The sequence below is a fragment of the Micromesistius poutassou genome (assembly GCF_964030765.1).
Source record: "Micromesistius poutassou genome assembly, chromosome: 19".
NCBI classification, from domain to species: Eukaryota; Metazoa; Chordata; class Actinopteri; order Gadiformes; family Gadidae; genus Micromesistius; species Micromesistius poutassou.
Genome location: NC_140289.1, coordinates 12,599,118 through 12,626,674, shown reverse-complemented (window position 1 = coordinate 12,626,674; position 27,557 = coordinate 12,599,118). Strand labels below are relative to the sequence as shown.

Genomic DNA, 27,557 nt, shown 5'->3' with positions numbered 1-27,557 from the left:
TTGAATGTTTGGATTAAACCTGCACTACTGTAAATGTTCCTGATAAATAAGCTTTAAGTTTACATGCTGAACCCTTGTTTCTTTGATGTTAAAAGTTGCACTTTTGATAATATAAATAAATATAATAAACACTTTTAACTATTTCAGTTTCCGTAGGCCTATCAGTGCTTTCTGAACATATTGAACACACTTTTAAAAATACCGCGATAATACCGTTTGTGCACTTTTTGTGCAGGACATGAAAACAAAAATCAAAATCAAGCCATTGGCATTATTGATATGAACATGTCTTAGCACAACTTGGACCCTCTATACTTAGTGAACCAGACCCGAGCTACAACCGAACTGCTCTAGGGCACCATCCCACAGTGACACAACACCTAAGCTTTCTTCTTCTTCTTTTTTCTGTTTTCATGTTTTCACAAAAAGTGCACAAACCTCATGGGTTTGTATACTGTTGTATACTGCTGTTCTGCCATGTGATGGCTCAGTATGTGTGTTTCTATACATTAAACACAATGTTCAACATTTCATCTGTGGTGTTTCTTTGGTAAAATACAGTACACAGAAAAGCCTATGGGTGGAACAAGGTTGAGGTACAAAAATTTGATATTTTAAACATCACATCAAATTTCTGTACCGTGAACTTGTTCCACCCATTTGCTGTTCTACAAAGTTTCACTGGTATTAGTAGATGGTTAACAAACTATTAACTACTGATCTGTAAAGTGTGAGTTAATATATTAGTTAAGTATTAGTTATTAGCTTATGTATGTTATTGGGACGTTATTCTAAAGTTGTAACTATTCCTCATTTACTAACAGTTAATAAATGAGGAATAGTTGCAACTTTAGAATAACGTCCCAATAACATATATAAACTATTAACTGATACTTAAGTCATTAGTAAGTAATTTACTAATAGCTTGTTCATGATCTATTACTAATTTATAAGGTATAGTTATAAATCATTAACATACAGTTAACAAGTCATTTATAACTCATTAACTAACAGTTTATTAATGATCTATTAACTATCTACAAAGCATCATTATGAATCCTTAACAAACACTGTTAACAAACACTTAACAAGTCATTAATAACTCATTAATTAACAGTTTACTTATGATCTATTAACTAGTTATAACGGATAGTTATTATAAAGTGTTACCAATACATTTCTCATGCCCGGTTAGCTCAGTCAGTGCATGACTCTTCCATATCTTTAGTTTTATTGGCACAAGTATTTTGTCTTGATGTGTACAACCATAATTGTATACATTTTTGCAGAATTTTGAGCTAGTCCATAGTGGTGCTGTGGCTTAGTTGGTTAATGTGCCTGTCTAGTAAACAGGAGATCCTGGGTTCACCAAAAAACATCTCGTCTCATCAGCGTTTTTTGCTAGTGGTTGTAAACCTGCAAAGTATCTATACAATAGACTTTCCTTCAATGTCAACTATATGTGCACTAACCATAGCATAACCATGCTGTGTCTTTAGAATTACAAGAATTTGGTAAAGTATTTTGATCCTGTCTATTGAGGTGCTGTGGCTTAGTTGGTTAAAGTGCCTGTCTAGTAAACAGGAGATCCTGGGTTCAAATCCCAGCAGTACCTTGCAGTCTGCAGTATAACTTGATACTAGCATTTCATGAGGTACCAAAAAAGGTCTCGTCTCATCAGCGTTTTTTTGCTAGTGGTTGCAAACCTGCAAAGTATCTATACAATAGACTTTCCTTCAATGTCAACTATATGTGCACTAACCATAGCAATCTGGCGTTCACTCTTGGGTGGGCAGGGGAAAGCATCATGCAATGTATCTATGCAATCTATACAGCTTTCTTTCACCTTATGCCATTACATGAATGTGTTTTAGACATTGGTAAAAATCCCATGGGAGACCAGCAAAAAAATTGCTGGATTTGAAGGTTAGGGTTCCACAAGGTCAATGTGATATTTTGCAACATTGAATACATTTCTCATGCCCGGTTAGCTCAGTCAGTGCATGACTCTTCCATGTCTTTAGACATTGGCACAAGTATTTTGTCTTGATGTGTACAACCATAATTGTATACATTGTCTGTGGCAAAGCAAAGACGACCTCTTAAAGGGTTGATGGGACTAATGCTCATTGATTACTTTGTCTTGGCCAGTTTTGTTTGAAAATTGGCAGGGTCAAAATGGTTAAAATGCCCGGTTAGCTCAGTCGGTAGAGCATGAGACTCTTAATCTCAGGATCGTGGGTTCGAGCCCCACATTGGGCTGCTATGTCTTTAGACATCGGCGTAAGCATTCTGTGAAGATGACTGCAACCGTAATTGTATGCATTGTCTGTGGCAAAAGTAAGCTGCCCTCTTAAGGGGTTGCTGGGAGACCACCATAGGTGTTTTCCCACATCAAGCCTAAGATGCCCATAACTGTAAGTCTTATCACACAGCCACAGATAAGAACATATTGATACTGACTTTTTATTACAAGAATTTGCTAAAGTATTTTGAATCTGTCCAAAGTGGTGCTGTGGCTTAGTTGGTTAAAGTGCCTGTCTTGTAAACAGGAGATCCTGGGTTCAAATCACAGCAGTACCTTGCAGTCTACAGTATAATTTGACACAAGCATTTCTTGAGGCACCAAAAAACTTCTTGTCTCATCAGCGTTTGTTTGCTAGTGGTTGCAAACCTGCAAAGTATCTATACAATAGACTTTCCTTCAATGTCAACTATATGTGCACTAACCATAGCAATCTGGCGTTCACTCATGGGTGGGCAGGGGAAAGCATCATGCAATGTATCTATGCAATCTATACAGCTTTCTTTCACCTTATGCCATTACATGAATGTGTTTTAGACATTGGTAAAAATCCCATGGGAGACCAGCAAAAAAATTGCTGGATTTGAAGGTTAGGGTTCCACAAGGTCAATGTGATATTTTGCAACATTGAATACATTTCTCATGCCCGGTTAGCTCAGTCAGTGCATGACTCTTCCATGTCTTTAGACATTGGCACAAGTATTTTGTCTTGATGTGTACAACCATAATTGTATACATTGTCTGTGGCAAAGCAAAGACGACCTCTTAAAGGGTTGATGGGACTAATGCTCATTGATTACTTTGTCTTGGCCAGTTTTGTTTGAAAATTGGCAGGGTCAATATAGTTAAAATGCCCGGTTAGCTCAGTCGGTAGAGCATGAGACTCTTAATCTCAGGGTCGTGGGTTCGAGCCCCACATTGGGCTGCTATGTCTTTAGACATCGGCGTAAGCATTCTGTGAAGATGACTGCAACCGTAATTGTATGCATTGTCTGTGGCAAAAGTAAGCTGCCCTCTTAAGGGGTTGCTGGGAGACCACCATAGGTGTTTTCCCACATCAAGCCTAAGATGCCCATAACTGTAAGTCTTATCACACAGCCACAGATAAGAACATATTGATACTGACTTTTTATTACAAGAATTTGGTAAAGTATTTTGATTCTGTCCAAAGTGGTGCTGTGGCTTAGTTGGTTAACGTGCCTGTCTAGTAAACAGGAGATCCTGGGTTCAAATCCCAGCAGTACCTTGCAGTCTGCAGTATAATTTGATACAAGCTTTTCTTGAGGCACCAAAAAACATCTCGTCTCATCAGCGTTTTTTGCTAGTGGTTGCAAACCTGCAAAGTATCTATACAATAGACTTTCCTTCAATGTCAACTATATGTGCACTAACCATAGCAATCTGGCGTTCACTCTTGGGTGGGCAGGGGAAAGCGTCATGCAATGTATCTATGCAATCTATACAGCTTTCTTTCACCTTATGCCATTACATAAATGTCTTTTAGACATTGGTAAAAATCCCATGGGAGACCAGCAAGAAAATTGCTGGATTTGAAGGTTAGGGTTCCACAAGGTCAATGTGATATTTTGCAACATTGAATACATTTCTCATGCCCGGTTAGCTCAGTCAGTGCATGACTCTTCCATGTCTTTAGACATTGGCACAAGTATTTTGTCTTGATGTGTACAACCATAATTGTATACATTGTCTGTGGCAAAGCAAAGACGACCTCTTAAAGGGTTGATGGGACTAATGCTCATTGATTACTTTGTCTTGGCCAGTTTTGTTTGAAAATTGGCAGGGTCAACATGGTTAAAATGCCCGGTTAGCTCAGTCGGTAGAGCATGAGACTCTTAATCTCAGGGTCGTGGGTTCGAGCCCCACATTGGGCTGCTATGTCTTTAGACATCGGCGTAAGCATTCTGTGAAGATGACTGCAACCGTAATTGTATGCATTGTCTGTGGCAAAAGTAAGCTGCCCTCTTAAGGGGTTGCTGGGAGACCACCATAGGTGTTTTCCCACATCAAGCCTAAGATGCCCATAACTGTAAGTCTTATCACACAGCCACAGATTAGACCAAATTGATACTGACTTTTTATTACAAGAATTTGCTAAAGTATTTTGATTCTGTCCAAAGTGGTGCTGTGGCTTAGTTGGTTAACGTGCCTGTCTTGTAAACAGGAGATCCTGGGTTCAAATCCCAGCAGTACCTTGCAGTCTACAGTATAATTTGACACGAGCATTTCTTGAGGCACCAAAAAACATCTCGTCTCATCAGCGTTTGTTTGCTAGTGGTTGCAAACCTGCAAAGTATCTATACAATAGACTTTCCTTCAATGTCAACTATATGTGCACTAACCATAGCAATCTGGCGTTCACTCTTGGGTGGGCAGGGGAAAGCGTCATGCAATGTATCTATGCAATCTATACAGCTTTCTTTCACCTTATGCCATTACATAAATGTCTTTTAGACATTGGTAAAAATCCCATGGGAGACCAGCAAGAAAATTGCTGGATTTGAAGGTTAGGGTTCCACAAGGTCAATGTGATATTTTGCAACATTGAATACATTTCTCATGCCCGGTTAGCTCAGTCAGTGCATGACTCTTCCATGTCTTTAGACATTGGCACAAGTATTTTGTCTTGATGTGTACAACCATAATTGTATACATTGTCTGTGGCAAAGCAAAGACGACCTCTTAAAGGGTTGATGGGACTAATGCTCATTGATTACTTTGTCTTGGCCAGTTTTGTTTGAAAATTGGCAGGGTCAATATGGTTAAAATGCCCGGTTAGCTCAGTCGGTAGAGCATGAGACTCTTAATCTCAGGGTCGTGGGTTCGAGCCCCACATTGGGCTGCTATGTCTTTAGACATCGGCGTAAGCATTCTGTGAAGATGACTGCAACCGTAATTGTATGCATTGTCTGTGGCAAAAGTAAGCTGCCCTCTTAAGGGGTTGCTGGGAGACCACCATAGGTGTTTTCCCACATCAAGCCTAAGATGCCCATAACTGTAAGTCTTATCACACAGCCACAGATTAGAACAAATTGATACTGACTTTTTATTACAAGAATTTGCTAAAGTATTTTGATTCTGTCCAAAGTGGTGCTGTGGCTTAGTTGGTTAACGTGCCTGTCTTGTAAACAGGAGATCCTGGGTTCAAATCCCAGCAGTACCTTGCAGTCTACAGTATAATTTGACACGAGCATTTCTTGAGGCACCAAAAAACATCTCGTCTCATCAACGTTTGTTTGCTAGTGGTTGCAAACCTGCAAAGTATCTATACAATAGACTTTCCTTCGATGTCAACTATATGTGCACTAACCATAGCAATCTGGCGTTCACTCTTGGGTGGGCAGGGGAAAGCATCATGCAATGTATCTATGCAATCTATACAGCTTTCTTTCACCTTATGCCATTACATGAATGTGTTTTAGACATTGGTAAAAATCCCATGGGAGACCAGCAAAAAAATTGCTGGATTTGAAGGTTAGGGTTCCACAAGGTCAATGTGATATTTTGCAACATTGAATACATTTCTCATGCCCGGTTAGCTCAGTCAGTGCATGACTCTTCCATGTCTTTAGACATTGGCACAAGTATTTTGTCTTGATGTGTACAACCATAATTGTATACATTGTCTGTGGCAAAGCAAAGACGACCTCTTAAAGGGTTGATGGGACTGATGCTCATTGATTACTTTGTCTTGGCCAGTTTTGTTTGAAAATTGGCAGGGTCAATAAGGTATATATGCCCGGTTAGCTCAGTCGGTAGAGCATGAGACTCTTAATCTCAGGGTCGTGGGTTCGAGCCCCACATTGGGCTGCAATGTCTGTAGTCATTGGCGTAAGTATTCTGTCAAGATGAGTGCAACTGTAATTGTATACATAGTCTGTGGCAAAAGTAAGCTGCCCTCTTAAGGGGTTGCTGGGAGACCGCCATAGGTGTTTTCCCACATCAAGCCTAAGATGCCCATAACTGTAAGTCTTATCACACAGCCACAGATAAGAACATATTGATACTGACTTTTTATTACAAGAATTTGGTAAAGTATTTTGATACTGTCTAAAGTGGTGCTGTGGCTTAGTTGGTTAAAGTGCCTGTCTAGTAAACAGGAGATCCTGGGTTCAAATCCCAGCAGTACCTTGCAGTCTGCAGTATAATTTCATACAAGCTTTTCTTGAGGCACCAAAAAACATCTCGTCTCATCAGGGTTTTTTGCTAGTGGTTGCAAACCTGCAAAGTATCTATACAATAGACTTTCCTTCAATGTCAACTATATGTGCACTAACCATAGCAATCTGGCGTTCACTCTTGGGTGGGCAGGGGAAAGCGTCATGCAATGTATCTATGCAATCTATACAGCTTTCTTTCACATTATGCTATTACATAAATGTCTTTTAGACATTGGTAAAAATCCCATGGGAGACCAGCAAGAAAATTGCTGGATTTGAAGGTTAGGGTTCCACAAGGTCAATGTGATATTTTGCAACATTGAATACATTTCTCATGCCCGGTTAGCTCAGTCAGTGCATGACTCTTCCATGTCTTTAGACATTGGCACAAGTATTTTGTCTTGATGTGTACAACCATAATTGTATACATTGTCTGTGGCAAAGCAAAGACGACCTCTTAAAGGGTTGATGGGACTAATGCTCATTGATTACTTTGTCTTGGCCAGTTTTGTTTGAAAATTGGCAGGGTCAATATGGTTAAAATGCACGGTTAGCTCAGTCGGTAGAGCATGAGACTCTTAATCTCAGGGTCGTGGGTTCGAGCCCCACATTGGGCTGCTATGTCTTTAGACATCGGCGTAAGCATTCTGTGAAGATGACTGCAACCGTAATTGTATGCATTGTCTGTGGCAAAAGTAAGCTGCCCTCTTAAGGGGTTGCTGGGAGACCACCATAGGTGTTTTCCCACATCAAGCCTAAGATGCCCATAACTGTAAGTCTTATCACACAGCCACAGATTAGAACAAATTGATACTGACTTTTTATTACAAGAATTTGCTAAAGTATTTTGATTCTGTCCAAAGTGGTGCTGTGGCTTAGTTGGTTAACGTGCATGTCTTGTAAACAGGAGATCTTGGGTTCAAATCCCAGCAGTACCTTGCAGTCTACAGTATAATTTGACACGAGCATTTCTTGAGGCACCAAAAAACATCTCGTCTCATCAGTGTTTGTTTGCTAGTGGTTGCAAACCTGCAAAGTATGTATACAATAGACTTTCCTTCGATGTCAACTATATGTGCACTAACCATAGCAATCTGGCGTTCACTCTTGGGTAGGCAGGGGAAAGCATCATGCAATGTATCTATGCAATCTATACAGCTTTCTTTCACCTTATGCCATTACATGAATGTGTTTTAGACATTGGTAAAAATCCCATGGGAGACCAGCAAAAAAATTGCTGGATTTGAAGGTTAGGGTTCCACAAGGTCAATGTGATATTTTGCAACATTGAATACATTTGTCATGCCCGGTTAGCTCAGTCAGTGCATGACTCTTCCATGTCTTTAGACATTGGCACAAGTATTTTGTCTTGATGTGTACAACCATAATTGTATACATTGTCTGTGGCAAAGCAAAGACGACCTCTTAAAGGGTTGATGGGACTGATGCTCATTGATTACTTTGTCTTGGCCAGTTTTGTTTGAAAATTGGCAGGGTCAATAAGGTATATATGCCCGGTTAGCTCAGTCGGTAGAGCATGAGACTCTTAATCTCAGGGTCGTGGGTTCGAGCCCCACATTGGGCTGCTATGTCTTTAGACATCGGCGTAAGCATTCTGTGAAGATGACTGCAACCGTAATTGTATGCATTGTCTTTGGCAAAAGTAAGCTGCCCTCTTAAGGGGTTGCTGGGAGACCACCATAGGTGTTTTCCCACATCAAGCCTAAGATGCCCATAACTGTAAGTCTTATCACACAGCCACAGATAAGAACATATTGATACTGACTTTTTATTACAAGAATTTGGTAAAGTATTTTGATTCTGTCTAAAGTGGTGCTGTGGCTTAGTTGGTTAAAGTGCCTGTCTAGTAAACAGGAGATCCTGGGTTCAAATCCCAGCAGTACCTTGCAGTCTGCAGTATAATTTGATACAAGCTTTTCTTGAGGCACCAAAAAACATCTCGTCTCATCAGCGTCTTTTGCTAGTGGTTGCAAACCTGCAAAGTATCTATACAATAGACTTTCCTTCAATGTCAACTATATGTGCACTAACCATAGCAATCTGGCGTTCACTCTTGGGTGGGCAGGGGAAAGCGTCATGCAATGTATCTATGCAATCTATACAGCTTTCTTTCACCTTATGCCATTACATGAATGTGTTTTAGACATTGGTAAAAATCCCATGGGAGACCAGCAAGAAAATTGCTGGATTTGAAGGTTAGGGTTCCACAAGGTCAATGTGATATTTTGCAACATTGAATACATTTCTCATGCCCGGTTAGCTCAGTCAGTGCATGACTCTTCCATGTCTTTAGACATTGGCACAAGTATTTTGTCTTGATGTGTACAACCATAATTGTATACATTGTCTGTGGCAAAGCAAAGACGACCTCTTAAAGGGTTGATGGGACTAATGCTCATTGATTACTTTGTCTTGGCCAGTTTTGTTTGAAAATTGGCAGGGTCAATATGGTTACAATGCCCGGTTAGCTCAGTCGGTAGAGCATGAGACTCTTAATCTCAGGGTCGTGGGTTCGAGCCCCACATTGGGCTGCTATGTCTTTAGACATCGGCGTAAGCATTCTGTGAAGATGACTGCAACCGTAATTGTATGCATTGTCTGTGGCAAAAGTAAGCTGCCCTCTTAAGGGGTTGCTGGGAGACCACCATAGGCGTTTTCCCACATCAAGCCTAAGATGCCCATAACTGTAAGTCTTATCACACAGCCACAGATAAGAACATATTGATACTGACTGTTTATTACAAGAATTTGATAAAGTATCTTGATTCTGTCTACAGTGGTGCTGTGGCTTAGTTGGTTAAAGTGCCTGTCTAGTAAACAGGAGATCCTGGGTTCAAATCCCAGCAGTACCTTGCAGTCTGCAGTATAATTTGATATAAGCTTTTCTTGAGGCACCAAAAAACATCTCGTCTCATCAGCGTCTTTTGCTAGTGGTTGCAAACCTGCAAAGTATCTATACAATAGACTTTCCTTCGATGTCAACTATATGTGCACTAACCATAGCAATCTGGCGTTCACTCTTGGGTGGGCAGGGGAAAGCATCATGCAATGTATCTATGCAATCTATACAGCTTTCTTTCACCTTATGCCATTACATGAATGTGTTTTAGACATTGGTAAAAATCCCATGGGAGACCAGCAAGAAAATTGCTGGATTTGAAGGTTAGGGTTCCACAAGGTCAATGTGATATTTTGCAACATTGAATACATTTCTCATGCCCGGTTAGCTCAGTCAGTGCATGACTCTTCCATGTCTTTAGACATTGGCACAAGTATTTTGTCTTGATGTGTACAACCATAATTGTATACATTGTCTGTGGCAAAGCAAAGACGACCTCTTAAAGGGTTGATGGGACTGATGCTCATTGATTACTTTGTCTTGGCCAGTTTTGTTTGAAAATTGGCAGGGTCAATATAGTTAAAATGCCCGGTTAGCTCAGTCGGTAGAGCATGAGACTCTTAATCTCAGGGTCGTGGGTTCGAGCCCCACATTGGGCGTAAGCATTCTGTGAAGATGACTGCAACCGTAATTGTATGCATTGTCTGTGGCAAAAGTAAGCTGCCCTCTTAAGGGGTTGCTGGGAGACCGCCATAGGTGTTTTCCCACATCAAGCCTAAGATGCCCATAACTGTAAGTCTTATCACACAGCCACAGATAAGAACATATTGATACTGACTTTTTATTACAAGAATTTGCTAAAGTATTTTGATTCTGTCCAAAGTGGTGCTGTGGCTTAGTTGGTTAAAGTGCCTGTCTTGTAAACAGGAGATCCTGGGTTCAAATCCCAGCAGTACCTTGCAGTCTACAGTATAATTTGACACAAGCATTTCTTGAGGCACCAAAAAACATCTTGTCTCATCAGCGTTTGTTTGCTAGTGGTTGCAAACCTGCAAAGTATCTATACAATAGACTTTCCTTCAATGTCAACTATATGTGCACTAACCATAGCAATCTGGCGTTCACTCATGGGTGGGCAGGGGAAAGCATCATGCAATGTATCTATGCAATCTATACAGCTTTCTTTCACCTTATGCCATTACATGAATGTGTTTTAGACATTGGTAAAAATCCCATGGGAGACCAGCAAAAAAATTGCTGGATTTGAAGGTTAGGGTTCCACAAGGTCAATGTGATATTTTGCAACATTGAATACATTTGTCATGCCCGGTTAGCTCAGTCAGTACATGACTCTTCCATGTCTTTAGACATTGGCACAAGTATTTTGTCTTGATGTGTACAACCATAATTGTATACATTGTCTGTGGCAAAGCAAAGACGACCTCTTAAAGGGTTGATGGGACTAATGCTCATTGATTACTTTGTCTTGGCCAGTTTTGTTTGAAAATTGGCAGGGTCAATATGGTTAAAATGCCCGGTTAGCTCAGTCGGTAGAGCATGAGACTCTTAATCTCAGGGTCGTGGGTTCGAGCCCCACATTGGGCTGCTATGTCTTTAGACATCGGCGTAAGCATTCTGTGAAGATGACTGCAACCGTAATTGTATGCATTGTCTGTGGCAAAAGTAAGCTGCCCTCTTAAGGGGTTGCTGGGAGACCACCATAGGTGTTTTCCCACATCAAGCCTAAGATGCCCATAACTGTAAGTCTTATCACACAGCCACAGATTAGAACAAATTGATACTGACTTTTTATTACAAGAATTTGCTAAAGTATTTTGATACTGTCCAAAGTGGTGCTGTGGCTTAGTTGGTTAACGTGCCTGTCTTGTAAACAGGAGATCCTGGGTTCAAATCCCAGCAGTACCTTGCAGTCTACAGTATAATTTGACACGAGCATTTCTTGAGGCACCAAAAAACATCTCGTCTCATCAGCGTTTGTTTGCTAGTGGTTGCAAACCTGCAAAGTATCTATACAATAGACTTTCCTTCGATGTCAACTATATGTGCACTAACCATAGCAATCTGGCGTTCACTCTTGGGTGGGCAGGGGAAAGCATCATGCAATGTATCTATGCAATCTATACAGCTTTCTTTCACCTTATGCCATTACATGAATGTGTTTTAGACATTGGTAAAAATCCCATGGGAGACCAGCAAAAAAATTGCTGGATTTGAAGGTTAGGGTTCCACAAGGTCAATGTGATATTTTGCAACATTGAATACATTTGTCATGCCCGGTTAGCTCAGTCAGTGCATGACTCTTCCATGTCTTTAGACATTGGCACAAGTATTTTGTCTTGATGTGTACAACCATAATTGTATACATTGTCTGTGGCAAAGCAAAGACGACCTCTTAAAGGGTTGATGGGACTGATGCTCATTGATTACTTTGTCTTGGCCAGTTTTGTTTGAAAATTGGCAGGGTCAATAAGGTATATATGCCCGGTTAGCTCAGTCGGTAGAGCATGAGACTCTTAATCTCAGGGTCGTGGGTTCGAGCCCCACATTGGGCTGCTATGTCTTTAGACATCGGCGTAAGCATTCTGTGAAGATGACTGCAACCGTAATTGTATGCATTGTCTTTGGCAAAAGTAAGCTGCCCTCTTAAGGGGTTGCTGGGAGACCACCATAGGTGTTTTCCCACATCAAGCCTAAGATGCCCATAACTGTAAGTCTTATCACACAGCCACAGATAAGAACATATTGATACTGACTTTTTATTACAAGAATTTGGTAAAGTATTTTGATTCTGTCTAAAGTGGTGCTGTGGCTTAGTTGGTTAAAGTGCCTGTCTAGTAAACAGGAGATCCTGGGTTCAAATCCCAGCAGTACCTTGCAGTCTGCAGTATAATTTGATACAAGCTTTTCTTGAGGCACCAAAAAACATCTCGTCTCATCAGCGTCTTTTGCTAGTGGTTGCAAACCTGCAAAGTATCTATACAATAGACTTTCCTTCAATGTCAACTATATGTGCACTAACCATAGCAATCTGGCGTTCACTCTTGGGTGGGCAGGGGAAAGCGTCATGCAATGTATCTATGCAATCTATACAGCTTTCTTTCACCTTATGCCATTACATGAATGTGTTTTAGACATTGGTAAAAATCCCATGGGAGACCAGCAAGAAAATTGCTGGATTTGAAGGTTAGGGTTCCACAAGGTCAATGTGATATTTTGCAACATTGAATACATTTCTCATGCCCGGTTAGCTCAGTCAGTGCATGACTCTTCCATGTCTTTAGACATTGGCACAAGTATTTTGTCTTGATGTGTACAACCATAATTGTATACATTGTCTGTGGCAAAGCAAAGACGACCTCTTAAAGGGTTGATGGGACTAATGCTCATTGATTACTTTGTCTTGGCCAGTTTTGTTTGAAAATTGGCAGGGTCAATATGGTTACAATGCCCGGTTAGCTCAGTCGGTAGAGCATGAGACTCTTAATCTCAGGGTCGTGGGTTCGAGCCCCACATTGGGCTGCTATGTCTTTAGACATCGGCGTAAGCATTCTGTGAAGATGACTGCAACCGTAATTGTATGCATTGTCTGTGGCAAAAGTAAGCTGCCCTCTTAAGGGGTTGCTGGGAGACCACCATAGGCGTTTTCCCACATCAAGCCTAAGATGCCCATAACTGTAAGTCTTATCACACAGCCACAGATAAGAACATATTGATACTGACTGTTTATTACAAGAATTTGATAAAGTATCTTGATTCTGTCTAAAGTGGTGCTGTGGCTTAGTTGGTTAAAGTGCCTGTCTAGTAAACAGGAGATCCTGGGTTCAAATCCCAGCAGTAACTTGCAGTCTGCAGTATAATTTGATATAAGCTTTTCTTGAGGCACCAAAAAACATCTCGTCTCATCAGCGTCTTTTGCTAGTGGTTGCAAACCTGCAAAGTATCTATACAATAGACTTTCCTTCGATGTCAACTATATGTGCACTAACCATAGCAATCTGGCGTTCACTCTTGGGTGGGCAGGGGAAAGCATCATGCAATGTATCTATGCAATCTATACAGCTTTCTTTCACCTTATGCCATTACATGAATGTGTTTTAGACATTGGTAAAAATCCCATGGGAGACCAGCAAGAAAATTGCTGGATTTGAAGGTTAGGGTTCCACAAGGTCAATGTGATATTTTGCAACATTGAATACATTTCTCATGCCCGGTTAGCTCGGTCAGTGCATGACTCTTCCATGTCTTTAGACATTGGCACAAGTATTTTGTCTTGATGTGTACAACCATAATTGTATACATTGTCTGTGGCAAAGCAAAGACGACCTCTTAAAGGGTTGATGGGACTGATGCTCATTGATTACTTTGTCTTGGCCAGTTTTGTTTGAAAATTGGCAGGGTCAATATAGTTAAAATGCCCGGTTAGCTCAGTCGGTAGAGCATGAGACTCTTAATCTCAGGGTCGTGGGTTCGAGCCCCACATTGGGCTGCCGTTGTCTTTAGACATCGGCGTAAGCATTCTGTGAAGATGACTGCAACCGTAATTGTATGCATTGTCTGTGGCAAAAGTAAGCTGCCCTCTTAAGGGGTTGCTGGGAGACCGCCATAGGTGTTTTCCCACATCAAGCCTAAGATGCCCATAACTGTAAGTCTTATCACACAGCCACAGATTAGAACAAATTGATACTGACTTTTTATTACAAGAATTTGCTAAAGTATTTTGATACTGTCCAAAGTGGTGCTGTGGCTTAGTTGGTTAACGTGCCTGTCTTGTAAACAGGAGATCCTGGGTTCAAATCCCAGCAGTACCTTGCAGTCTACAGTATAATTTGACACGAGCATTTCTTGAGGCACCAAAAAACATCTCGTCTCATCAGCGTTTGTTTGCTAGTGGTTGCAAACCTGCAAAGTATCTATACAATAGACTTTCCTTCGATGTCAACTATATGTGCACTAACCATAGCAATCTGGCGTTCACTCTTGGGTGGGCAGGGGAAAGCATCATGCAATGTATCTATGCAATCTATACAGCTTTCTTTCACCTTATGCCATTACATGAATGTGTTTTAGACATTGGTAAAAATCCCATGGGAGACCAGCAAAAAAATTGCTGGATTTGAAGGTTAGGGTTCCACAAGGTCAATGTGATATTTTGCAACATTGAATACATTTGTCATGCCCGGTTAGCTCAGTCAGTGCATGACTCTTCCATGTCTTTAGACATTGGCACAAGTATTTTGTCTTGATGTGTACAACCATAATTGTATACATTGTCTGTGGCAAAGCAAAGACGACCTCTTAAAGGGTTGATGGGACTGATGCTCATTGATTACTTTGTCTTGGCCAGTTTTGTTTGAAAATTGGCAGGGTCAATAAGGTATATATGCCCGGTTAGCTCAGTCGGTAGAGCATGAGACTCTTAATCTCAGGGTCGTGGGTTCGAGCCCCACATTGGGCTGCTATGTCTTTAGACATCGGCGTAAGCATTCTGTGAAGATGACTGCAACCGTAATTGTATGCATTGTCTTTGGCAAAAGTAAGCTGCCCTCTTAAGGGGTTGCTGGGAGACCACCATAGGTGTTTTCCCACATCAAGCCTAAGATGCCCATAACTGTAAGTCTTATCACACAGCCACAGATAAGAACATATTGATACTGACTTTTTATTACAAGAATTTGGTAAAGTATTTTGATTCTGTCTAAAGTGGTGCTGTGGCTTAGTTGGTTAAAGTGCCTGTCTAGTAAACAGGAGATCCTGGGTTCAAATCCCAGCAGTACCTTGCAGTCTGCAGTATAATTTGATACAAGCTTTTCTTGAGGCACCAAAAAACATCTCGTCTCATCAGCGTCTTTTGCTAGTGGTTGCAAACCTGCAAAGTATCTATACAATAGACTTTCCTTCAATGTCAACTATATGTGCACTAACCATAGCAATCTGGCGTTCACTCTTGGGTGGGCAGGGGAAAGCGTCATGCAATGTATCTATGCAATCTATACAGCTTTCTTTCACCTTATGCCATTACATGAATGTGTTTTAGACATTGGTAAAAATCCCATGGGAGACCAGCAAGAAAATTGCTGGATTTGAAGGTTAGGGTTCCACAAGGTCAATGTGATATTTTGCAACATTGAATACATTTGTCATGCCCGGTTAGCTCAGTCAGTGCATGACTCTTCCATGTCTTTAGACATTGGCACAAGTATTTTGTCTTGATGTGTACAACCATAATTGTATACATTGTCTGTGGCAAAGCAAAGACGACCTCTTAAAGGGTTGATGGGACTAATGCTCATTGATTACTTTGTCTTGGCCAGTTTTGTTTGAAAATTGGCAGGGTCAATATGGTTACAATGCCCGGTTAGCTCAGTCGGTAGAGCATGAGACTCTTAATCTCAGGGTCGTGGGTTCGAGCCCCACATTGGGCTGCTATGTCTTTAGACATCGGCGTAAGCATTCTGTGAAGATGACTGCAACCGTAATTGTATGCATTGTCTGTGGCAAAAGTAAGCTGCCCTCTTAAGGGGTTGCTGGGAGACCACCATAGGCGTTTTCCCACATCAAGCCTAAGATGCCCATAACTGTAAGTCTTATCACACAGCCACAGATAAGAACATATTGATACTGACTGTTTATTACAAGAATTTGATAAAGTATCTTGATTCTGTCTAAAGTGGTGCTGTGGCTTAGTTGGTTAAAGTGCCTGTCTAGTAAACAGGAGATCCTGGGTTCAAATCCCAGCAGTAACTTGCAGTCTGCAGTATAATTTGATATAAGCTTTTCTTGAGGCACCAAAAAACATCTCGTCTCATCAGCGTCTTTTGCTAGTGGTTGCAAACCTGCAAAGTATCTATACAATAGACTTTCCTTCGATGTCAACTATATGTGCACTAACCATAGCAATCTGGCGTTCACTCTTGGGTGGGCAGGGGAAAGCATCATGCAATGTATCTATGCAATCTATACAGCTTTCTTTCACCTTATGCCATTACATGAATGTGTTTTAGACATTGGTAAAAATCCCATGGGAGACCAGCAAGAAAATTGCTGGATTTGAAGGTTAGGGTTCCACAAGGTCAATGTGATATTTTGCAACATTGAATACATTTCTCATGCCCGGTTAGCTCGGTCAGTGCATGACTCTTCCATGTCTTTAGACATTGGCACAAGTATTTTGTCTTGATGTGTACAACCATAATTGTATACATTGTCTGTGGCAAAGCAAAGACGACCTCTTAAAGGGTTGATGGGACTGATGCTCATTGATTACTTTGTCTTGGCCAGTTTTGTTTGAAAATTGGCAGGGTCAATATAGTTAAAATGCCCGGTTAGCTCAGTCGGTAGAGCATGAGACTCTTAATCTCAGGGTCGTGGGTTCGAGCCCCACATTGGGCTGCCGTTGTCTTTAGACATCGGCGTAAGCATTCTGTGAAGATGACTGCAACCGTAATTGTATGCATTGTCTGTGGCAAAAGTAAGCTGCCCTCTTAAGGGGTTGCTGGGAGACCGCCATAGGTGTTTTCCCACATCAAGCCTAAGATGCCCATAACTGTAAGTCTTATCACACAGCCACAGATAAGAACATATTGATACTGACTTTTTATTACAAGAATTTGCTAAAGTATTTTGATTCTGTCCAAAGTGGTGCTGTGGCTTAGTTGGTTAAAGTGCCTGTCTTGTAAACAGGAGATCCTGGGTTCAAATCCCAGCAGTACCTTGCAGTCTACAGTATAATTTGACACGAGCATTTCTTGAGGCACCAAAAAACATCTTGTCTCATCAGCGTTTGTTTGCTAGTGGTTGCAAACCTGCAAAGTATCTATACAATAGACTTTCCTTCAATGTCAACTATATGTGCACTAACCATAGCAATCTGGCGTTCACTCTTGGGTGGGCAGGGGAAAGCGTCATGCAATCTATACAGCTTTCTTTCACCTTATGCCATTACATAAATGTCTTTTAGACATTGGTAAAAATCCCATGGGAGACCAGCAAGAAAATTGCTGGATTTGAAGGTTAGGGTTCCACAAGGTCAATGTGATATTTTGCAACATTGAATACATTTGTCATGCCCGGTTAGCTCAGTCAGTGCATGACTCTTCCATGTCTTTAGACATTGGCACAAGTATTTTGTCTTGATGTGTACAACCATAATTGTATACATTGTCTGTGGCAAAGCAAAGACGACCTCTTAAAGGGTTGATGGGACTAATGCTCATTGATTACTTTGTCTTGGCCAGTTTTGTTTGAAAATTGGCAGGGTCAATATGGTTAAAATGCCCGGTTAGCTCAGTCGGTAGAGCATGAGACTCTTAATCTCAGGGTCGTGGGTTCGAGCCCCACATTGGGCTGCTATGTCTTTAGACATCGGCGTAAGCATTCTGTGAAGATGACTGCAACCGTAATTGTATGCATTGTCTGTGGCAAAAGTAAGCTGCCCTCTTAAGGGGTTGCTGGGAGACCACCATAGGTGTTTTCCCACATCAAGCCTAAGATGCCCATAACTGTAAGTCTTATCACACAGCCACAGATTAGAACAAATTGATACTGACTTTTTATTATAAGAATTTGCTAAAGTATTTTGATTCTGTCCAAAGTGGTGCTGTGGCTTAGTTGGTTAACGTGCCTGTCTTGTAAACAGGAGATCCTGGGTTCAAATCCCAGCAGTACCTTGCAGTCTACAGTATAATTTGACACGAGCATTTCTTGAGGCACCAAAAAACATCTCGTCTCATCAGCGTTTGTTTGCTAGTGGTTGCAAACCTGCAAAGTATCTATACAACAGACTTTCCTTCGATGTCAACTATATGTGCACTAACCATAGCAATCTGGCGTTCACTCTTGGGTGGGCAGGGGAAAGCATCATGCAATGTATCTATGCAATCTATACAGCTTTCTTTCACCTTATGCCATTACATGAATGTGTTTTAGACATTGGTAAAAATCCCATGGGAGACCAGCAAAAAAATTGCTGGATTTGAAGGTTAGGGTTCCACAAGGTCAATGTGATATTTTGCAACATTGAATACATTTCTCATGCCCGGTTAGCTCAGTCAGTGCATGACTCTTCCATGTCTTTAGACATTGGCACAAGTATTTTGTCTTGATGTGTACAACCATAATTGTATACATTGTCTGTGGCAAAGCAAAGACGACCTCTTAAAGGGTTGATGGGACTGATGCTCATTGATTACTTTGTCTTGGCCAGTTTTGTTTGAAAATTGGCAGGGTCAATAAGGTATATATGCCCGGTTAGCTCAGTCGGTAGAGCATGAGACTCTTAATCTCAGGGTCGTGGGTTCGAGCCCCACATTGGGCTGCTATGTATTTAGACATCGGCGTAAGCATTCTGTGAAGATGACTGCAACCGTAATTGTATGCATTGTCTGTGGCAAAAGTAAGCTGCCCTTTTAAGGGGTTGCTGGGAGACCACCATAGGTGTTTTCCCACATCAAGCCTAAGATGCCCATAACTGTAAGTCTTATCACACAGCCACAGATAAGAACATATTGATACTGACTTTTTATTACAAGAATTTGGTAAAGTATTTTGATACTGTCTAAAGTGGTGCTGTGGCTTAGTTGGTTAAAGTGCCTGTCTAGTAAAGAGGAGATCCTGGGTTCAAATCCCAGCAGTACCTTGCAGTCTGCAGTATAATTTGATACAAGCTTTTCTTGAGGCACCAAAAAACATCTCGTCTCATCAGCGTTTTTTGCTAGTGGTTGCAAACCTGCAAAGTATCTATACAATAGACTTTCCTTCAATGTCAACTATATGTGCACTAACCATAGCAATCTGGCGTTCACTCTTGGGTGGGCAGGGGAAAGCGTCATGCAATGTATCTATGCAATCTATACAGCTTTCTTTCACCTTATGCCATTACATAAATGTCTTTTAGACATTGGTAAAAATCCCATGGGAGACCAGCAAGAAAATTGCTGGATTTGAAGGTTAGGGTTCCACAAGGTCAATGTGATATTTTGCAACATTGAATACATTTCTCATGCCCGGTTAGCTCAGTCAGTGCATGACTCTTCCATGTCTTTAGACATTGGCACAAGTATTTTGTCTTGATGTGTACAACCATAATTGTATACATTGTCTGTGGCAAAGCAAAGACGACCTCTTAAAGGGTTGATGGGACTAATGCTCATTGATTACTTTGTCTTGGCCAGTTTTGTTTGAAAATTGGCAGGGTCAATATGGTTACAATGCCCGGTTAGCTCAGTCGGTAGAGCATGAGACTCTTAATCTCAGGGTCGTGGGTTCGAGCCCCACATTGGGCTGCTATGTCTTTAGACATCGGCGTAAGCATTCTGTGAAGATGACTGCAACCGTAATTGTATGCATTGTCTGTGGCAAAAGTAAGCTGCCCTCTTAAGGGGTTGCTGGGAGACCGCCATAGGTGTTTTCCCACATCAAGCCTAAGATGCCCATAACTGTAAGTCTTATCACACAGCCACAGATAAGAACATATTGATACTGACTTTTTATTACAAGAATTTGGTAAAGTATTTTGATTCTGTCTACAGTGATGCTGTGGCTTAGTTGGTTAAAGTGCCTGTCTAGTAAACAGGAGATCCTGGGTTCAAATCCCAGCAGTACCTTGCAGTCTGCAGTATAATTTGATACAAGCTTTTCTTGAGGCACCAAAAAACATCTCGTCTCATCAGCCTTTTTTGCTAGTGGTTGCAAACCTGCAAAGTATCTATACAATAGACTTTCCTTCAATGTCAACTATATGTGCACTAACCATAGCAATCTGGCGTTCACTCTTGGGTGGGCAGGGGAAAGCGTCATGCAATGTATCTATGCAATCTATACAGCTTTCTTTCACCTTATGCCATTACATAAATATCTTTTAGACATTGGTAAAAATCCCATGGGAGACCAGCAAGAAAATTGCTGGATTTGAAGGTTAGGGTTCCACAAGGTCAATGTGATATTTTGCAACATTGAATACATTTCTCATGCCCGGTTAGCTCAGTCAGTGCATGACTCTTCCATGTCTTTAGACATTGGCACAAGTATTTTGTCTTGATGTGTACAACCATAATTGTATACATTGTCTGTGGCAAAGCAAAGACGACCTCTTAAAGGGTTGATGGGACTAATGCTCATTGATTACTTTGTCTTGGCCAGTTTTGTTTGAAAATTGGCAGGGTCAATATTGTTAAAATGCCCGGTTAGCTCAGTCGGTAGAGCATGAGACTCTTAATCTCAGGGTCGTGGGTTCGAGCCCCACATTGGGCTGCTATGTCTTTAGACATCGGCGTAAGCATTCTGTGAAGATGACTGCAACCGTAATTGTATGCATTGTCTGTGGCAAAAGTAAGCTGCCCTCTTAAGGGGTTGCTGGGAGACCACCATAGGTGTTTTCCCACATCAAGCCTAAGATGCCCATAATTGTAAGTCTTATCACACAGCCACAGATTAGAACAAATTGATACTGACTTTTTATTACAAGAATTTGCTAAAGTATTTTGATTCTGTCCAAAGTGGTGCTGTGGCTTAGTTGGTTAACGTGCATGTCTTGTAAATAGGAGATCCTGGGTTCAAATCCCAGCAGTACCTTGCAGTCTACAGTATAATTTGACACGAGCATTTCTTGAGGCACCAAAAAACATCTCGTCTCATCATCGTTTGTTTGCTAGTGGTTGCAAACCTGCAAAGTATCTATACAATAGACTTTCCTTCGATGTCAACTATGTGTGCACTAACCATAGCAATCTGGCGTTCACTCTTGGGTGGGCAGGGGAAAGCATCATGCAATGTATCTATGCAATCTATACAGCTTTCTTTCACCTTATGCCATTACATGAATGTGTTTTAGACATTGGTAAAAATCCCATGGGAGACCAGCAAAAAAATTGCTGGATTTGAAGGTTAGGGTTCCACAAGGTCAATGTGATATTTTGCAACATTGAATACATTTCTCATGCCCGGTTAGCTCAGTCAGTGCATGACTCTTTCATGTCTTTAGACATTGGCACAAGTATTTTGTCTTGATGTGTACAACCATAATTGTATACATTGTCTGTGGCAAAGCAAAGACGACCTCTTAAAGGGTTGATGGGACTGATGCTCATTGATTACTTTGTCTTGGCCAGTTTTGTTTGAAAATTGGCAGGGTCAATAAGGTATATATGCCCGGTTAGCTCAGTCGGTAGAGCATGAGACTCTTAATCTCAGGGTCGTGGGTTCGAGCCCCACATTGGGCTGCTATGTCTTCAGACATCGGCGTAAGCATTCTGTGAAGATGACTGCAACCGTAATTGTATGCATTGTCTGTGGCAAAAGTAAGCTGCCCTCTTAAGGGGTTGCTGGGAGACCACCATAGGTGTTTTCCCACATCAAGCCTAAGATGCCCATAACTGTAAGTCTTATCACACAGCCACAGATAAGAACATATTGATACTGACTTTTTATTACAAGAATTTGGTAAAGTATTTTGATACTGTCTAAAGTGGTGCTGTGGCTTAGTTGGTTAAAGTGCCTGTCTAGTAAACAGGAGATCCTGGGTTCAAATCCCAGCAGTACCTTGCAGTCTGCAGTATAATTTGATACAAGCTTTTCTTGAGGCACCAAAAAACATCTCGTCTCATCAGCGTTTTTTGCTAGTGGTTGCAAACCTGCAAAGTATCTATACAATAGACTTTCCTTCAATGTCAACTATATGTGCACTAACCATAGCAATCTGGCGTTCACTCTTGGGTGGGCAGGGGAAAGCGTCATGCAATGTATCTATGCAATCTATACAGCTTTCTTTCACCTTATGCCATTACATAAATGTCTTTTAGACATTGGTAAAAATCCCATGGGAGACCAGCAAGAAAATTGCTGGATTTGAAGGTTAGGGTTCCACAAGGTCAATGTGATATTTTGCAACATTGAATACATTTGTCATGCCCGGTTAGCTCAGTCAGTGCATGACTCTTCCATGTCTTTAGACATTGGCACAAGTATTTTGTCTTGATGTGTACAACCATAATTGTATACATTGTCTGTGGCAAAGCAAAGACGACCTCTTAAAGGGTTGATGGGACTAATGCTCATTGATTACTTTGTCTTGGCCAGTTTTGTTTGAAAATTGGCAGGGTCAATATAGTTACAATGCCCGGTTAGCTCAGTCGGTAGAGCATGAGACTCTTAATCTCAGGGTCGTGGGTTCGAGCCCCACATTGGGCTGCAATGTCTGTAGTCATTGTCGTAAGCATTCTGTCAAGATGAGTGCAACTGTAATTGTATACATAGTCTGTGGCAAAAGTAAGCTGCCCTCTTAAGGGGTTGCTGGGAGACCGCCATAGGTGTTTTCCCACATCAAGCCTAAGATGCCCATAACTGTAAGTCTTATCACACAGCCACAGATAAGAACATATTGATACTGACTTTTTATTACAAGAATTTGGTAAAGTATTTTGATTCTGTCTAAAGTGGTGCTGTGGCTTAGTTGGTTAAAGTGCCTGTCTAGTAAACAGGAGATCCTGGGTTCAAATCGCAGCAGTACCTTGCAGTCTGCAGTATAATTTGATACAAGCTTTTCTTGAGGCACCAAAAAACATCTCGTCTCATCAGCGTTTTTTGCTAGTGGTTGCAAACCTGCAAAGTATCTATACAATAGACTTTCCTTCAATGTCAACTATATGTGCACTAACCATAGCAATCTGGCGTTCACTCTTGGGTGGGCAGGGGAAAGCGTCATGCAATGTATCTATGCAATCTATACAGCTTTCTTTCACCTTATGCCATTACATAAATGTCTTTTAGACATTGGTAAAAATCCCATGGGAGACCAGCAAGAAAATTGCTGGATTTGAAGGTTAGGGTTCCACAAGGTCAATGTGATATTTTGCAACATTGAATACATTTGTCATGCCCGGTTAGCTCAGTCAGTGCATGACTCTTCCATGTCTTTAGACATTGGCACAAGTATTTTGCCTTGATGTGTACAACCATAATTGTATACATTGTCTGTGGCAAAGCAAAGACGACCTCTTAAAGGGTTGATGGGACTAATGCTCATTGATTACTTTGTCTTGGCCAGTTTTGTTTGAAAATTGGCAGGGTCAATATAGTTAAAATGCACGGTTAGCTCAGTCGGTAGAGCATGAGACTCTTAATCTCAGGGTCGTGGGTTCGAGCCCCACATTGGGCTGCTATGTCATTAGACATCGGTGTAAGCATTCTGTGAAGATGACTGCAACCGTATTTGTATGCATTGTCTGTGGCAAAAGTAAGCTGCCCTCTTAAGGGGTTGCTGGGAGACCACCATAGGTGTTTTCCCACATCAAGCCTAAGATGCCCATAACTGTAAGTCTTATCACACAGCCACAGATAAGAACATATTGATACTGACTTTTTATTACAAGAATTTGGTAAAGTATTTTGATACTGTCTAAAGTGGTGCTGTGGCTTAGTTGGTTAAAGTGCCTGTCTAGTAAACAGGAGATCCTGGGTTCAAATCCCAGCAGTACCTTGCAGTCTGCAGTATAATTTGATACAAGCTTTTCTTGAGGCACCAAAAAACATCTCGTCTCATCAGCGTTTTTTGCTAGTGGTTGCAAACCTGCAAAGTATCTATACAATAGACTTTCCTTCAATGTCAACTATATGTGCACTAACCATAGCAATCTGGCGTTCACTCTTGGGTGGGCAGGGGAAAGCGTCATGCAATGTATCTATGCAATCTATACAGCTTTCTTTCACCTTATGCCATTACATAAATGTCTTTTAGACATTGGTAAAAATCCCATGGGAGACCAGCAAGAAAATTGCTGGATTTGAAGGTTAGGGTTCCACAAGGTCAATGTGATATTTTGCAACATTGAATACATTTGTCATGCCCGGTTAGCTCAGTCAGTGCATGACTCTTCCATGTCTTTAGACATTGGCACAAGTATTTTGTCTTGATGTGTACAACCATAATTGTATACATTGTCTGTGGCAAAGCAAAGACGACCTCTTAAAGGGTTGATGGGACTAATGCTCATTGATTACTTTGTCTTGGCCAGTTTTGTTTGAAAATTGGCAGGGTCAATATGGTTAAAATGCCCGGTTAGCTCAGTCGGTAGAGCATGAGACTCTTAATCTCAGGGTCGTGGGTTCGAGCCCCACATTGGGCTGCTATGTCTTTAGACATCGGCGTAAGCATTCTGTGAAGATGACTGCAACCGTAATTGTATGCATTGTCTGTGGCAAAAGTAAGCTGCCCTCTTAAGGGGTTGCTGGGAGACCACCAAAGGTGTTTTCCCACATCAAGCCTAAGATGCCCATAACTGTAAGTCTTATCACACAGCCACAGATTAGAACAAATTGATACTGACTTTTTATTACAAGAATTTGCTAAAGTATTTTGATTCTGTCCAAAGTGGTGCTGTGGCTTAGTTGGTTAACGTGCCTGTCTTGTAAACAGGAGATCCTGGGTTCAAATCCCAGCAGTACCTTGCAGTCTACAGTATAATTTGACACGAGCATTTCTTGAGGCACCAAAAAACATCTCGTCTCATCAGCGTTTGTTTGCTAGTGGTTGCAAACCTGCAAAGTATCTATACAATAGACTTTCCTTCGATGTCAACTATATGTGCACTAACCATAGCAATCTGGCGTTCACTCTTGGGTGGGCAGGGGAAAGCATCATGCAATGTATCTATGCAATCTATACAGCTTTCTTTCACCTTATGCCATTACATGAATGTGTTTTAGACATTGGTAAAAATCCCATGGGAGACCAGCAAAAAAATTGCTGGATTTGAAGGTTAGGGTTCCACAAGGTCAATGTGATATTTTGCAACATTGAATACATTTCTCATGCCCGGTTAGCTCAGTCAGTGCATGACTCTTCCATGTCTTTAGACATTGGCACAAGTATTTTGTCTTGATGTGTACAACCATAATTGTATACATTGTCTGTGGCAAAGCAAAGACGACCTCTTAAAGGGTTGATGGGACTGATGCTCATTGATTACTTTGTCTTGGCCAGTTTTGTTTGAAAATTGGCAGGGTCAATAAGGTATATATGCCCGGTTAGCTCAGTCGGTAGAGCATGAGACTCTTAATCTCAGGGTCGTGGGTTCGAGCCCCACATTGGGCTTCTATGTCTTTAGACATCGGCGTAAGCATTCTGTGAAGATGACTGCAACCGTAATTGTATGCATTGTCTGTGGCAAAAGTAAGCTGCCCTCTTAAGGGGTTGCTGGGAGACCACCATAGGTGTTTTCCCACATCAAGCCTAAGATGCCCATAACTGTAAGTCTTATCACACAGCCACAGATAAGAACATATTGATACTGACTTTTTATTACAAGAATTTGGTAAAGTATTTTGATACTGTCTAAAGTGGTGCTGTGGCTTAGTTGGTTAAAGTGCCTGTCTAGTAAACAGGAGATCCTGGGTTCAAATCCCAGCAGTACCTTGCAGTCTGCAGTATAATTTGATACAAGCTTTTCTTGAGGCACCAAAAAACATCTCGTCTCATCAGCGTTTTTTGCTAGTGGTTGCAAACCTGCAAAGTATCTATACAATAGACTTTCCTTCAATGTCAACTATATGTGCACTAACCATAGCAATCTGGCGTTCACTCTTGGGTGGGCAGGGGAAAGCGTCATGCAATGTATCTATGCAATCTATACAGCTTTCTTTCACCTTATGCCATTACATAAATGTCTTTTAGACATTGGTAAAAATCCCATGGGAGACCAGCAAGAAAATTGCTGGATTTGAAGGTTAGGGTTCCACAAGGTCAATGTGATATTTTGCAACATTGAATACATTTGTCATGCCCGGTTAGCTCAGTCAGTGCATGACTCTTCCATGTCTTTAGACATTGGCACAAGTATTTTGTCTTGATGTGTACAACCATAATTGTATACATTGTCTGTGGCAAAGCAAAGACGACCTCTTAAAGGGTTGATGGGACTAATGCTCATTGATTACTTTGTCTTGGCCAGTTTTGTTTGAAAATTGGCAGGGTCAATATAGTTAAAATGCCCGGTTAGCTCAGTCGGTAGAGCATGAGACTCTTAATCTCAGGGTCGTGGGTTCGAGCCCCACATTGGGCTGCTATGTCTTTAGACATCGGTGTAAGCATTCTGTGAAGATGACTGCAACCGTAATTGTATGCATTGTCTGTGGCAAAAGTAAGCTGCCCTCTTAAGGGGTTGCTGGGAGACCACCATAGGTGTTTTCCCACATCAAGCCTAAGATGCCCATAACTGTAAGTCTTATCACACAGCCACAGATAAGAACATATTGATACTGACTTTTTATTACAAGAATTTGGTAAAGTATTTTGATACTGTCTAAAGTGGTGCTGTGGCTTAGTTGGTTAAAGTGCCTGTCTAGTAAACAGGAGATCCTGGGTTCAAATCCCAGCAGTACCTTGCAGTCTGCAGTATAATTTGATACAAGCTTTTCTTGAGGCACCAAAAAACATCTCGTCTCATCAGCGTTTTTTGCTAGTGGTTGCAAACCTGCAAAGTATCTATACAATAGACTTTCCTTCAATGTCAACTATATGTGCACTAACCATAGCAATCTGGCGTTCACTCTTGGGTGGGCAGGGGAAAGCGTCATGCAATGTATCTATGCAATCTATACAGCTTTCTTTCACCTTATGCCATTACATAAATGTCTTTTAGACATTGGTAAAAATCCCATGGGAGACCAGCAAGAAAATTGCTGGATTTGAAGGTTAGGGTTCCACAAGGTCAATGTGATATTTTGCAACATTGAATACATTTGTCATGCCCGGTTAGCTCAGTCAGTGCATGACTCTTCCATGTCTTTAGACATTGGCACAAGTATTTTGTCTTGATGTGTACAACCATAATTGTATACATTGTCTGTGGCAAAGCAAAGACGACCTCTTAAAGGGTTGATGGGACTAATGCTCATTGATTACTTTGTCTTGGCCAGTTTTGTTTGAAAATTGGCAGGGTCAATATGGTTAAAATGCCCGGTTAGCTCAGTCGGTAGAGCATGAGACTCTTAATCTCAGGGTCGTGGGTTCGAGCCCCACATTGGGCTGCTATGTCTTTAGACATCGGCGTAAGCATTCTGTGAAGATGACTGCAACCGTAATTGTATGCATTGTCTGTGGCAAAAGTAAGCTGCCCTCTTAAGGGGTTGCTGGGAGACCACCATAGGCGTTTTCCCACATCAAGCCTAAGATGCCCATAACTGTAAGTCTTATCACACAGCC

General features: G+C 41.2%; 50 non-coding genes across 50 annotated transcripts; all 50 read left to right on the top strand.

Annotated features, from left to right (window-relative positions):
- The first annotated feature begins 1,541 nt into the window (after window positions 1–1,541).
- On the top strand, window positions 1,542–1,615 carry AC3HAE_034679 (transfer RNA threonine (anticodon AGU)). Its single transcript has one exon. It is a non-coding gene; the product is annotated as a tRNA-Thr (tRNA).
- A 574-nt stretch (window positions 1,616–2,189) lies between these two features.
- On the top strand, window positions 2,190–2,262 carry AC3HAE_034678 (transfer RNA lysine (anticodon CUU)). Its single transcript has one exon. It is a non-coding gene; the product is annotated as a tRNA-Lys (tRNA).
- Window positions 2,263–2,509: 247 nt separating this feature from the next.
- On the top strand, window positions 2,510–2,583 carry AC3HAE_034677 (transfer RNA threonine (anticodon UGU)). Its single transcript has one exon. It is a non-coding gene; the product is annotated as a tRNA-Thr (tRNA).
- Window positions 2,584–3,157: 574 nt separating this feature from the next.
- On the top strand, window positions 3,158–3,230 carry AC3HAE_034676 (transfer RNA lysine (anticodon CUU)). Its single transcript has one exon. It is a non-coding gene; the product is annotated as a tRNA-Lys (tRNA).
- A 247-nt stretch (window positions 3,231–3,477) lies between these two features.
- On the top strand, window positions 3,478–3,551 carry AC3HAE_034675 (transfer RNA threonine (anticodon AGU)). The gene has a single exon. It is a non-coding gene; the product is annotated as a tRNA-Thr (tRNA).
- A 573-nt stretch (window positions 3,552–4,124) lies between these two features.
- Window positions 4,125–4,197, top strand: AC3HAE_034673 (transfer RNA lysine (anticodon CUU)). Its single transcript has one exon. It is a non-coding gene; the product is annotated as a tRNA-Lys (tRNA).
- A 247-nt stretch (window positions 4,198–4,444) lies between these two features.
- Window positions 4,445–4,518, top strand: AC3HAE_034672 (transfer RNA threonine (anticodon UGU)). The gene has a single exon. It is a non-coding gene; the product is annotated as a tRNA-Thr (tRNA).
- Window positions 4,519–5,092: 574 nt separating this feature from the next.
- On the top strand, window positions 5,093–5,165 carry AC3HAE_034670 (transfer RNA lysine (anticodon CUU)). The gene has a single exon. It is a non-coding gene; the product is annotated as a tRNA-Lys (tRNA).
- Window positions 5,166–5,412: 247 nt separating this feature from the next.
- AC3HAE_034669 (transfer RNA threonine (anticodon UGU)) lies at window positions 5,413–5,486 on the top strand. The gene has a single exon. It is a non-coding gene; the product is annotated as a tRNA-Thr (tRNA).
- A 574-nt stretch (window positions 5,487–6,060) lies between these two features.
- On the top strand, window positions 6,061–6,133 carry AC3HAE_034668 (transfer RNA lysine (anticodon CUU)). The gene has a single exon. It is a non-coding gene; the product is annotated as a tRNA-Lys (tRNA).
- Window positions 6,134–6,380: 247 nt separating this feature from the next.
- Window positions 6,381–6,454, top strand: AC3HAE_034667 (transfer RNA threonine (anticodon AGU)). The gene has a single exon. It is a non-coding gene; the product is annotated as a tRNA-Thr (tRNA).
- A 1,541-nt stretch (window positions 6,455–7,995) lies between these two features.
- AC3HAE_034666 (transfer RNA lysine (anticodon CUU)) lies at window positions 7,996–8,068 on the top strand. The gene has a single exon. It is a non-coding gene; the product is annotated as a tRNA-Lys (tRNA).
- A 247-nt stretch (window positions 8,069–8,315) lies between these two features.
- On the top strand, window positions 8,316–8,389 carry AC3HAE_034665 (transfer RNA threonine (anticodon AGU)). The gene has a single exon. It is a non-coding gene; the product is annotated as a tRNA-Thr (tRNA).
- Window positions 8,390–8,962: 573 nt separating this feature from the next.
- On the top strand, window positions 8,963–9,035 carry AC3HAE_034664 (transfer RNA lysine (anticodon CUU)). The gene has a single exon. It is a non-coding gene; the product is annotated as a tRNA-Lys (tRNA).
- Window positions 9,036–9,282: 247 nt separating this feature from the next.
- On the top strand, window positions 9,283–9,356 carry AC3HAE_034663 (transfer RNA threonine (anticodon AGU)). The gene has a single exon. It is a non-coding gene; the product is annotated as a tRNA-Thr (tRNA).
- Window positions 9,357–9,929: 573 nt separating this feature from the next.
- Window positions 9,930–10,002, top strand: AC3HAE_034661 (transfer RNA lysine (anticodon CUU)). The gene has a single exon. It is a non-coding gene; the product is annotated as a tRNA-Lys (tRNA).
- A 225-nt stretch (window positions 10,003–10,227) lies between these two features.
- Window positions 10,228–10,301, top strand: AC3HAE_034659 (transfer RNA threonine (anticodon UGU)). The gene has a single exon. It is a non-coding gene; the product is annotated as a tRNA-Thr (tRNA).
- Window positions 10,302–10,875: 574 nt separating this feature from the next.
- On the top strand, window positions 10,876–10,948 carry AC3HAE_034658 (transfer RNA lysine (anticodon CUU)). The gene has a single exon. It is a non-coding gene; the product is annotated as a tRNA-Lys (tRNA).
- Window positions 10,949–11,195: 247 nt separating this feature from the next.
- AC3HAE_034657 (transfer RNA threonine (anticodon UGU)) lies at window positions 11,196–11,269 on the top strand. The gene has a single exon. It is a non-coding gene; the product is annotated as a tRNA-Thr (tRNA).
- A 574-nt stretch (window positions 11,270–11,843) lies between these two features.
- Window positions 11,844–11,916, top strand: AC3HAE_034656 (transfer RNA lysine (anticodon CUU)). Its single transcript has one exon. It is a non-coding gene; the product is annotated as a tRNA-Lys (tRNA).
- Window positions 11,917–12,163: 247 nt separating this feature from the next.
- AC3HAE_034655 (transfer RNA threonine (anticodon AGU)) lies at window positions 12,164–12,237 on the top strand. Its single transcript has one exon. It is a non-coding gene; the product is annotated as a tRNA-Thr (tRNA).
- Window positions 12,238–12,810: 573 nt separating this feature from the next.
- AC3HAE_034654 (transfer RNA lysine (anticodon CUU)) lies at window positions 12,811–12,883 on the top strand. Its single transcript has one exon. It is a non-coding gene; the product is annotated as a tRNA-Lys (tRNA).
- A 247-nt stretch (window positions 12,884–13,130) lies between these two features.
- AC3HAE_034653 (transfer RNA threonine (anticodon AGU)) lies at window positions 13,131–13,204 on the top strand. Its single transcript has one exon. It is a non-coding gene; the product is annotated as a tRNA-Thr (tRNA).
- A 573-nt stretch (window positions 13,205–13,777) lies between these two features.
- AC3HAE_034652 (transfer RNA lysine (anticodon CUU)) lies at window positions 13,778–13,850 on the top strand. The gene has a single exon. It is a non-coding gene; the product is annotated as a tRNA-Lys (tRNA).
- A 248-nt stretch (window positions 13,851–14,098) lies between these two features.
- AC3HAE_034651 (transfer RNA threonine (anticodon UGU)) lies at window positions 14,099–14,172 on the top strand. The gene has a single exon. It is a non-coding gene; the product is annotated as a tRNA-Thr (tRNA).
- A 574-nt stretch (window positions 14,173–14,746) lies between these two features.
- On the top strand, window positions 14,747–14,819 carry AC3HAE_034648 (transfer RNA lysine (anticodon CUU)). Its single transcript has one exon. It is a non-coding gene; the product is annotated as a tRNA-Lys (tRNA).
- Window positions 14,820–15,066: 247 nt separating this feature from the next.
- AC3HAE_034647 (transfer RNA threonine (anticodon AGU)) lies at window positions 15,067–15,140 on the top strand. The gene has a single exon. It is a non-coding gene; the product is annotated as a tRNA-Thr (tRNA).
- A 573-nt stretch (window positions 15,141–15,713) lies between these two features.
- Window positions 15,714–15,786, top strand: AC3HAE_034646 (transfer RNA lysine (anticodon CUU)). The gene has a single exon. It is a non-coding gene; the product is annotated as a tRNA-Lys (tRNA).
- Window positions 15,787–16,033: 247 nt separating this feature from the next.
- Window positions 16,034–16,107, top strand: AC3HAE_034645 (transfer RNA threonine (anticodon AGU)). Its single transcript has one exon. It is a non-coding gene; the product is annotated as a tRNA-Thr (tRNA).
- A 573-nt stretch (window positions 16,108–16,680) lies between these two features.
- Window positions 16,681–16,753, top strand: AC3HAE_034644 (transfer RNA lysine (anticodon CUU)). The gene has a single exon. It is a non-coding gene; the product is annotated as a tRNA-Lys (tRNA).
- A 248-nt stretch (window positions 16,754–17,001) lies between these two features.
- AC3HAE_034643 (transfer RNA threonine (anticodon UGU)) lies at window positions 17,002–17,075 on the top strand. Its single transcript has one exon. It is a non-coding gene; the product is annotated as a tRNA-Thr (tRNA).
- A 561-nt stretch (window positions 17,076–17,636) lies between these two features.
- Window positions 17,637–17,709, top strand: AC3HAE_034642 (transfer RNA lysine (anticodon CUU)). Its single transcript has one exon. It is a non-coding gene; the product is annotated as a tRNA-Lys (tRNA).
- Window positions 17,710–17,956: 247 nt separating this feature from the next.
- AC3HAE_034641 (transfer RNA threonine (anticodon UGU)) lies at window positions 17,957–18,030 on the top strand. The gene has a single exon. It is a non-coding gene; the product is annotated as a tRNA-Thr (tRNA).
- A 574-nt stretch (window positions 18,031–18,604) lies between these two features.
- Window positions 18,605–18,677, top strand: AC3HAE_034640 (transfer RNA lysine (anticodon CUU)). The gene has a single exon. It is a non-coding gene; the product is annotated as a tRNA-Lys (tRNA).
- A 247-nt stretch (window positions 18,678–18,924) lies between these two features.
- Window positions 18,925–18,998, top strand: AC3HAE_034639 (transfer RNA threonine (anticodon AGU)). The gene has a single exon. It is a non-coding gene; the product is annotated as a tRNA-Thr (tRNA).
- A 573-nt stretch (window positions 18,999–19,571) lies between these two features.
- On the top strand, window positions 19,572–19,644 carry AC3HAE_034636 (transfer RNA lysine (anticodon CUU)). The gene has a single exon. It is a non-coding gene; the product is annotated as a tRNA-Lys (tRNA).
- Window positions 19,645–19,891: 247 nt separating this feature from the next.
- On the top strand, window positions 19,892–19,965 carry AC3HAE_034635 (transfer RNA threonine (anticodon AGU)). Its single transcript has one exon. It is a non-coding gene; the product is annotated as a tRNA-Thr (tRNA).
- A 573-nt stretch (window positions 19,966–20,538) lies between these two features.
- AC3HAE_034634 (transfer RNA lysine (anticodon CUU)) lies at window positions 20,539–20,611 on the top strand. Its single transcript has one exon. It is a non-coding gene; the product is annotated as a tRNA-Lys (tRNA).
- An 895-nt stretch (window positions 20,612–21,506) lies between these two features.
- AC3HAE_034633 (transfer RNA lysine (anticodon CUU)) lies at window positions 21,507–21,579 on the top strand. The gene has a single exon. It is a non-coding gene; the product is annotated as a tRNA-Lys (tRNA).
- Window positions 21,580–21,826: 247 nt separating this feature from the next.
- AC3HAE_034632 (transfer RNA threonine (anticodon AGU)) lies at window positions 21,827–21,900 on the top strand. The gene has a single exon. It is a non-coding gene; the product is annotated as a tRNA-Thr (tRNA).
- A 573-nt stretch (window positions 21,901–22,473) lies between these two features.
- On the top strand, window positions 22,474–22,546 carry AC3HAE_034631 (transfer RNA lysine (anticodon CUU)). Its single transcript has one exon. It is a non-coding gene; the product is annotated as a tRNA-Lys (tRNA).
- A 247-nt stretch (window positions 22,547–22,793) lies between these two features.
- Window positions 22,794–22,867, top strand: AC3HAE_034630 (transfer RNA threonine (anticodon AGU)). The gene has a single exon. It is a non-coding gene; the product is annotated as a tRNA-Thr (tRNA).
- Window positions 22,868–23,760: 893 nt separating this feature from the next.
- AC3HAE_034629 (transfer RNA threonine (anticodon AGU)) lies at window positions 23,761–23,834 on the top strand. Its single transcript has one exon. It is a non-coding gene; the product is annotated as a tRNA-Thr (tRNA).
- A 573-nt stretch (window positions 23,835–24,407) lies between these two features.
- On the top strand, window positions 24,408–24,480 carry AC3HAE_034628 (transfer RNA lysine (anticodon CUU)). Its single transcript has one exon. It is a non-coding gene; the product is annotated as a tRNA-Lys (tRNA).
- Window positions 24,481–24,727: 247 nt separating this feature from the next.
- Window positions 24,728–24,801, top strand: AC3HAE_034626 (transfer RNA threonine (anticodon UGU)). The gene has a single exon. It is a non-coding gene; the product is annotated as a tRNA-Thr (tRNA).
- Window positions 24,802–25,375: 574 nt separating this feature from the next.
- Window positions 25,376–25,448, top strand: AC3HAE_034624 (transfer RNA lysine (anticodon CUU)). Its single transcript has one exon. It is a non-coding gene; the product is annotated as a tRNA-Lys (tRNA).
- A 247-nt stretch (window positions 25,449–25,695) lies between these two features.
- Window positions 25,696–25,769, top strand: AC3HAE_034623 (transfer RNA threonine (anticodon AGU)). Its single transcript has one exon. It is a non-coding gene; the product is annotated as a tRNA-Thr (tRNA).
- Window positions 25,770–26,342: 573 nt separating this feature from the next.
- On the top strand, window positions 26,343–26,415 carry AC3HAE_034622 (transfer RNA lysine (anticodon CUU)). Its single transcript has one exon. It is a non-coding gene; the product is annotated as a tRNA-Lys (tRNA).
- Window positions 26,416–26,662: 247 nt separating this feature from the next.
- Window positions 26,663–26,736, top strand: AC3HAE_034621 (transfer RNA threonine (anticodon AGU)). The gene has a single exon. It is a non-coding gene; the product is annotated as a tRNA-Thr (tRNA).
- Window positions 26,737–27,309: 573 nt separating this feature from the next.
- AC3HAE_034620 (transfer RNA lysine (anticodon CUU)) lies at window positions 27,310–27,382 on the top strand. Its single transcript has one exon. It is a non-coding gene; the product is annotated as a tRNA-Lys (tRNA).
- Window positions 27,383–27,557: the final 175 nt, after the last annotated feature.